We start from the raw sequence: 8,019 nt of genomic DNA on the forward strand, positions 1-8,019 counted from the left end.
CCCAGTACACCATTGTGTTGATGGACACACAGTAAATTCCAAACAGACGTGTGATACTAAGCGTGTGGGCATGGCCATTGACATCCTGTATAGCCATGGTGGTCATCCAGGCACCAGATGTCCAATTTCAATGTCACGATGGATGCCTACATTGAACACACTTGTTGCTCTCTCGAAGGGTGTACTGTCTGTGGCGCATCCCGTATCTATTCAGTGTTGTTGTGCTCCATAGATATTTAGTTGGCCCATTGACAGCACTGGCATGTTTGTGTACGTCTACCGTGGGACGGTAATATGCTTTCAGACCGCTCACTCTCTAAACATTCCCTATTGGCATTTTTGCCTTTGTGGATGATGTCACCCACCTAGAAGTATGCCTCTGGGAGTGCTGTGTTCAGTAATCTCAGTAGCACATTCTGTAAATGCGTAATGCTGTAGTGTGTTAGAGTAGGTAGGTGTGTGTTCAACTCCCGGCCCTTCCAAGTGTGTGTGTGTGTGTGTGTGTGTGTGTTTCCAGCTGCCTGGGGACACAGTAAAGCTTTTAGATGCCTCACAACACATACATTCCCTATCGGCGTCTTTGCATTTGCGGATGATGTCACCCACCTAGAAGTATGCCTCTGGGAGTGCTGTGTTCAGTAATCTCGGTAGCTCGTTCTGTAAATGCATAATGCTGTAGTGTGTTAGAGTAGGTAGGTGTGTGTTCAACTCCCAGCCCTTCCAAGTGTGTGTGTATGTGTGTGTGTGTGTTTCCAGCTGCCTGGGGACACAGTAATGCTTTTAGATGCCTCACAACACATACATTCCCTATCGGTGTCTTTGCCTTTGCGGATGATGTCACCCACCTAGAAGTATGCCTCTGGGAGTGCTGTGTTCAGTAATCTCGGTAGCGCGTTCTGTAAATGCTGTAGTGTGTTAGAGTAGGTAGGTGTGTGTTCAACTCCCGGCCCTTCCAAGTGTGTGTGTGTGTTTCCAGCTGCCTGGGGACACAGTAATGCTTTTAGATGCCTCACAACACATACATTCCCTATCGGCGTCTTTGCCTTTGCGGATGATGTCACCCACCAAGAAGTATGCCTCTGGGAGTGCTGTGTTCAGTAGTAGCATTCTGTAAATGCGTCATGTTATAGTGTGATAGGGTAGTTAGGTGCAAGTTTGATTCCCAGGCCTGCCAGATGTGTGTGTGTGTGCATGCTCCCGTCCACCTGGGGACTCAGGTTATGCTTTTAGATGCTTCACAACACAGATGTATCCTGCTGATGTCTTTGTCTTTGCGGATGTTGACACGCACCTAGTAGAATGCCTGTGTGTCTGCTGTGTTTAGTAATCTCAGTAGCGTGTTCTGTAAATGCGTCATGCTGTAGTGTGATAGGGTAGTCATGTGTAGGTTCGATTACCAGCCCTGCCACGTGTATGTGTGTGTGTGTTTGTGTATGTCTGTATCTCTCTCTCTCTCTCTATATATATATATATATATATATATATATATATATATAAAATCTATTTTCTGCCCATAACTCTGCTCTTGCATGGACAGCTGACTGTTTCATGTATCGCATATTTGCATAGCTTTCACATACCAATGGGGTATGTTGCAACTCCCTACATTGTCCATGCAACGTCCGTGTTACGGGTGGTGTTACATGCCCTTACAGGCGTTTGCTGTATATCTTGGCAGACATCTATCCTTGCTGTACTCTCACTGTACTCGTACACGCCGGAGGCTTCATGTATCATGGCCTAGTTTTGATGTGTGTATGTCTATTTGTGCTGTGTGCATGGCTCTGGGTATGTCCCACTATCATCATTTGTAAAGGTGACAGCCCTATAGGTTCTTCATGTAGACTGCTGTGTCATTTGACATGTCAGCACATACCTGTGGACAGTACTGCACGTCCTACTGCAGCGCATTTCATACCTTCTGCGTTATCTTGCTGTCGATATTGCTGTTTCCTCACACATGGATCTGTTTCTGTTCATACCACTCCACCTCCTAGAGCAAGTTGCTGGACAAGGCCTTATCTGATAGTGGGACACATAGGGGCAGTATTGACATGTTGCTCTTACAAACGTATATAGTTGACACAATAATAGGTTTTGCATTAGTATGGCTTTTCTGTCGGATTTGGTGTCTTACTCACATGTTTGTCATTATTTCATGTCTTCAGTTATCATGAAAGTGCCAGAATGTTACTGTTGTTACGTGGAACACACCAAACATATGAGGCAGAACTCTGCACATTCTGCGTAAATCTGTACAGTTGCGGAGTATGTGTCTGTAACAAAATATCAACTTTCTGACACCAATACACACACTGTATGGCGGCATCACAGGCCACATGCCATTACATTTATATTGCAGGACACACCCACCCAGACAGTTGTATTCCTCACACAGGCCAACAGCTGCTTATCCACACTAATTGGTCTATCATGTACCGTATGTGTGCGCCGGTATTTGCGCTTTCCGTCAGTGGCAGAGCTCACGTACGTGTCTGGGGGACTGGACATTGTTACGGTGACACTGCATGACACCCTGAGGGACACATTACTTTTGTGTCTATTAACCTTCCACATTGACATGCACAGGGCATACGTTGTCATTCACATTTGTCGGAGTACATGCGTGTGTCTTGTACATGTTTTCTCATTTGTCCTGATGACTTTCTTCTCACCTGTCCACCTAGTATCACTAGTTCTGTACATGTATTTTGGACAGGTTACCTTCATACCCCTAACCTGTGCACATTATGGGTAAACACCCTTACATTTGACCTTGTTACATTTGTCATAGTGATGTGCCTTTCTGGTACATTGCTGGCAAGGCATTACGGACTGTGCGGTAGATAATAGTGACTGACATTTCCATTACATGATTAGTAACACTCATAACATCCATATTCATGGGTACGCCAGTATTTTCACAACGTTCTGACTTTGTCTGGGGTATATCTAATATAGTCCCTATTTGTATTTCATGTACTATGCCTTAGTGCAGCTGTGTTATTCTGACAGTTTGCCAGTTATGGGTACCATCTTGGTCGTACTCAAGTCCATCCATGATAATCGCCTACATGATACTGATATAGGGCCCTACATATTGCCAAAATGGTTTCCGCAATATCCAGTGGATGGTTTGCCCCATTATTGAGAATATAGGCGTGTGCTATACCCACATCACTCCCACGGGGCGGGCCTACGAAATCCCTGCCAAACAACACCTAGGCCCATTTCTGCATACCCATGATTCCCATACCTGACAACCCTCTACAGTACCCATTACACATGTTTAATGTGTGCGGTACTGAAGTGTGGAGACACTTATATGCACTCCCCACTCTCCGGATATCAGTTCGTACGTCATACATTCTATCGACACATGTGTCGTCACCCTTGCACCTGATACTGTTGCATGTACAGCTATTTCGTATTTGCTGCCGTCACTTCTTTTGCATCAATGTCGGTTGACACTACGTAAGATTCAATTTTTGGAGTCCTGTAATGGACACCTATCTGCATGTTTAAAGTGTAGAGCTTGCTGGACTGTCACTTTCTGGCCAATGGTTTGGAATGCTGCAGTTTATTCACCTTTCCTGCATGTCTGTTTGTCTACCCATATTAGATATAACGTCGCCTATTTATGTACATATGTCATATCTACGGGACATAAGTCTGTTGTGTATACATATATACATGTACAATCCTCATTTCATAACTTGCTTTGGTTTACGTCTGTGGATTATGTGTATACACATATATCTATATTCATACCATACCTTTCCACTATACAGATTGTCGCAGAGTGTACAGCTGCTTGCCCCTTTATCTTCGCTGTGTTTTAAATAAACCTGTGTCTATCTGGCAATGTCGGGGCATTTCATTTGAGACTTACAGTGGGGATTTCTGGCAAGCAGTTCAGGTTACGACTGCATACCCTTCAGAGAATCCATGCTACTGACACACCCGTTATTCTATCCACTTTCTATGTTTGTTCTGGCACATATCTGGTGTTTGCCCCTATTTGTACCGGTAGTTTGCATGGCTTTGTCCGGTTTCATACTTTACGAGGTTAACAGGTTTGAGCCATGTATAACTAACATGGGGGAAACAGCATTCATTTACTATGCTGTGAGCAGATCACACACACACAGGCGCACTTGCATTTCCTTATTGTGGGTTACGCGCAGGCGCGCATGCATATCCTTATTGTGGGTTACATATGTTTACTAAGTCTTTGTGCTTACATGGGCTTTATTACTTGTGACAGTACCAGTAATTATCTGTAATATGGTTAACGGACATTTGCGAAACACACGTTCACCTTTACATATTTAACTGTCTGTACAGCACATACGCATTCATTACACTTTCACATTATATGTGCTGTAGTCGTTGTTCAACCGGGACTGCATTCACATTGGCCGGATGCTGTAACCACTATACGTTTGGTGTTCTGACTCATTTATATGCATACCCATAGTACATAGCTACATTAACATATGCCTCACCGCTTCACTTACGTCACAGGCATCCATTCTCCTGCTGGGAAAAATGCGGTACTACATGTTACACATTCCCTATTCCCTACTGCTCTGGACCCATGCTGCATATTTCATCACTGCAGGGATATTCAGAACCCAAAGGCTTATAGTCCTGACACATACAGGTCTTTAATTGTCAGGGTGTTCATGTGGTGATCTGGGTTTAGGCTTGTCCGCCTGGTGAACGGAACTGCCCTAACCGTGTTCAAATGTCAGACAAAGCACATGGACAGGGTTTGTCCATTGTAAACATTTAATCTGTGTTTACAGACACAGGTGTTTGGGCACCTGTCTGCAGCTTATGATGTTGGCAATACATAATATGGGTGGGGGCGGTTACGATACATAATCCACGGTGAGTGGTGTTCCCATTCACATTTGACTATTTCCTGTATTCATTCTTATGAGGGTTATTATTTTGCACATGACTTAACTATGAATTAACTACGGGTATGCAGTAGTACAGTCAACATATGTGACGGCTTGTTACAGTATATATGTACGGACCTCTGTAATACTGGGGACTACCCCACATCCTTCAACATTTCCTGCTTATGTACATACTATTATTCCATGAACTTTCGAAGCTTGTGAGAGCAGTAATTACATCTGTCCCTATTTGTCCACCCATCATTTTAGGCTTTGTCCAGGTTTTGTTGCTGTAATAGGTTGAGAGGTGGTGTCGGTATGTGATTGAGTTGAATATATACTGTGAATAATTCAGTGGGGAGTAGGGTTACCACTTGTTCCTCTTTGCGAGGGGAGGTCCCACTTTGGACAGTTGTGTCCTGCGATGACACCTAAGACATGGCAAATGTCCTGTGATTTTAAGACAATAATATATTTCTTCATTTCTGTACTAGTTGCATGATACAGGTATTTTGTATCTGGTACACATAACTATTATTTGGGATAGCATAAGCTATTCAAATGCTATGGCATTAGCTTTTATCTTGGCATACACATGTAATTCTGTACTTTGCACAGGCCGGGGGTATGTTTTATCCTGCAAATTCTCACATTTCTACAAGGGATGTCCCACTTTGGCCATCTGAACAGGTGGCAACCCTAGTGGGGTGACCTGCATGGTGGACAGCTATTCCATCCTGCATAGTATGAATTGCATGTCTGTGTAGAAACTGAACAGTACCGTGACTACACATACATGTTTTGTCCAGGTGTGTACAGTAATGGACACCGTGGCGTGTAAACAACTCTGAGGTTTCAACAGGTTACTTATCCCACGTGGGATGTACACACATTTTGCCGTAACATTAACGCGCGGGCATTTGGATTTACGTACCTGTGATGGGATGTTTACAAACATGGGATACATATTTGAAATCCGGACACTGCCTAGGACAATACTTCCTACTACATATGGGGAATACCCACTATGTGTAGGTGTACGGATGCGCAAGGCTGGTAGCTGGATTTGGTGGACATTCGGACATGGGTGCGGGTTATGTGCTATACAGGGGTTGTTGCGTATTGCATTTGCATGCATGGGTTCTACTTTTGGATATCCCAGTTCCGCATATAGCATCCTATGTGTATGTCACGGTTACGTTCCTGTTCATGTGTATAGCACATTTTAATATACATATGTTTGTGTGTGTTTGGTATACAATATGGACTGTCAGGTTTCTTTATGGTTGTTATATAGCCACAACTGCCCTGCTGTGTACTATCACTACCACTGTGGGACTGCTGGTGACCATACCCATGGGGCTAGACGTGTGTATTGGTGGCGCGCTGACATGATGCGCTACACTTCCACTGGGTATAACTTCTGACAGTGTAGTACATTACGGACACACGATTTTAAATGTCATTTGTTCCATGGACGAAAACTCATATTATGTTGCGTGCATTTCTGTTTGGTTCTCCATTTTGTGTGGCCGGGAACTGTCTTGCATGCTTTGCATACGTTTCATTATCCACGGACACTGATAGGTGTGATTACTATTGCAGGCAGGCTATAATATTCAGCAGTTTAGGTTGCTCATCGCCAGCCGACATTGACACGCCTCCGGGCGCAGCTTAGTAACGCCCCATGCACTCGCGCACGAGTCCTATGCATATGGATGTGGTAGTGGCACACCTTCATTAATATGCATATGGCACTACTACACCATTTATACGCCGCACGACCAGCGCAGGCCTTACACCGGCCTTGCGCCAAGCTTCATGAATCCGGGGGAATGTTTACCATCAGGATCTATACATACAAAGGCAGGGGGATATATTTCTGTAAGAACAAGACACCTGATTAAGGTGAGAGACAAAAATATATGAGGAATGGAAAAGAGGTCAAACTACAACTTTGAAAACTGAAACAAATAAGCTAGACAATCAAATTAAGCACAGTGTGAGACAAGATAAAAAATATTAAAGTAAATTAATACAAAGATATTGAACGTAATAAGAAACAATTTTATAGATACATAAGATGTGGAAGGAATAAAAATATTCAAATTAATAAAGTGTGTGTAGATTCTAAAATTAACTCGCAGGCACAGCAGACTATAGATATCTTTACAAAATCTTATGCAAAACAGTTTGGCTCCACAAAAGGGGTGATCAGCTAAATGTTCTAGTGATATCCAGGTAACCTCAGATGCTAGAATCAAAATAGATTATATTGAAAACGAACTATGCAAACTGGATCCAAACAAGGCACTGGGAGTAGATGGGATAACTAATAATGGCTTGAGAATGCTTCAGCAAAAACTTACAGTACCATTATATTTATTATTTACTATGTCATATAAATAAGGGGGGACTCCCCAAGATTGGAGACATGAGTTTATTAAACCTGTCTTTAAGGGAAAGGGGTGTAGGACAAACCCAGAGTCATATAGGCCCTTAAGTTTATGTTCATGTTGTGAAAAAATAATGGAGAAGGTAATATTAGATAAGTCATTGTCAGGACTGGAAAGGCTGAACTTGAAACCATATATCAGCATGCATATGTTAAAAATAGATATATTACCACCTGTAACATGATGTTCTATAACAATATAGTAATTGCTATGAATGAAAAATCATGTTGTGATATAATGTATAAAGACCTAACTTCAATATTTAATAAGGCCATATATAAAGCAATAATCAAAAAAAATAAAACTTGATTTACTCTTGATAAGATGGATAGCTGCATGGCTTACAAATATGACATGGCAACTATCATGCAGGAATTGGACTGGTAAAATTCTTGGTTATAGTCAAGGTGAACCACAAGGCCTCTGTCCTAGGCCCTCTTGTATCTTTCAGACCTCTTTTTTTCATCTGAGGTATTCTACAGTCTGTATGCATATGACCCAAAATTGGTGAAACTGATTACAGCTGTTAAAGATAGAGGAAGTCTGCAAAAGAAATTGACTAAATTCACATGTGGACACATGAGAATAATATGCTGATAAATACATCAAAAACTAGGCATATGAGATTTGGGAGACATAAATTAAAAGGTGAA

This window comes from Protopterus annectens, chromosome 2.part0, assembly GCF_019279795.1.
Source record: "Protopterus annectens isolate FY-2018-M chromosome 2.part0, PAN1.0, whole genome shotgun sequence".
Classification (NCBI taxonomy): Eukaryota; Metazoa; Chordata; order Ceratodontiformes; family Protopteridae; genus Protopterus; species Protopterus annectens.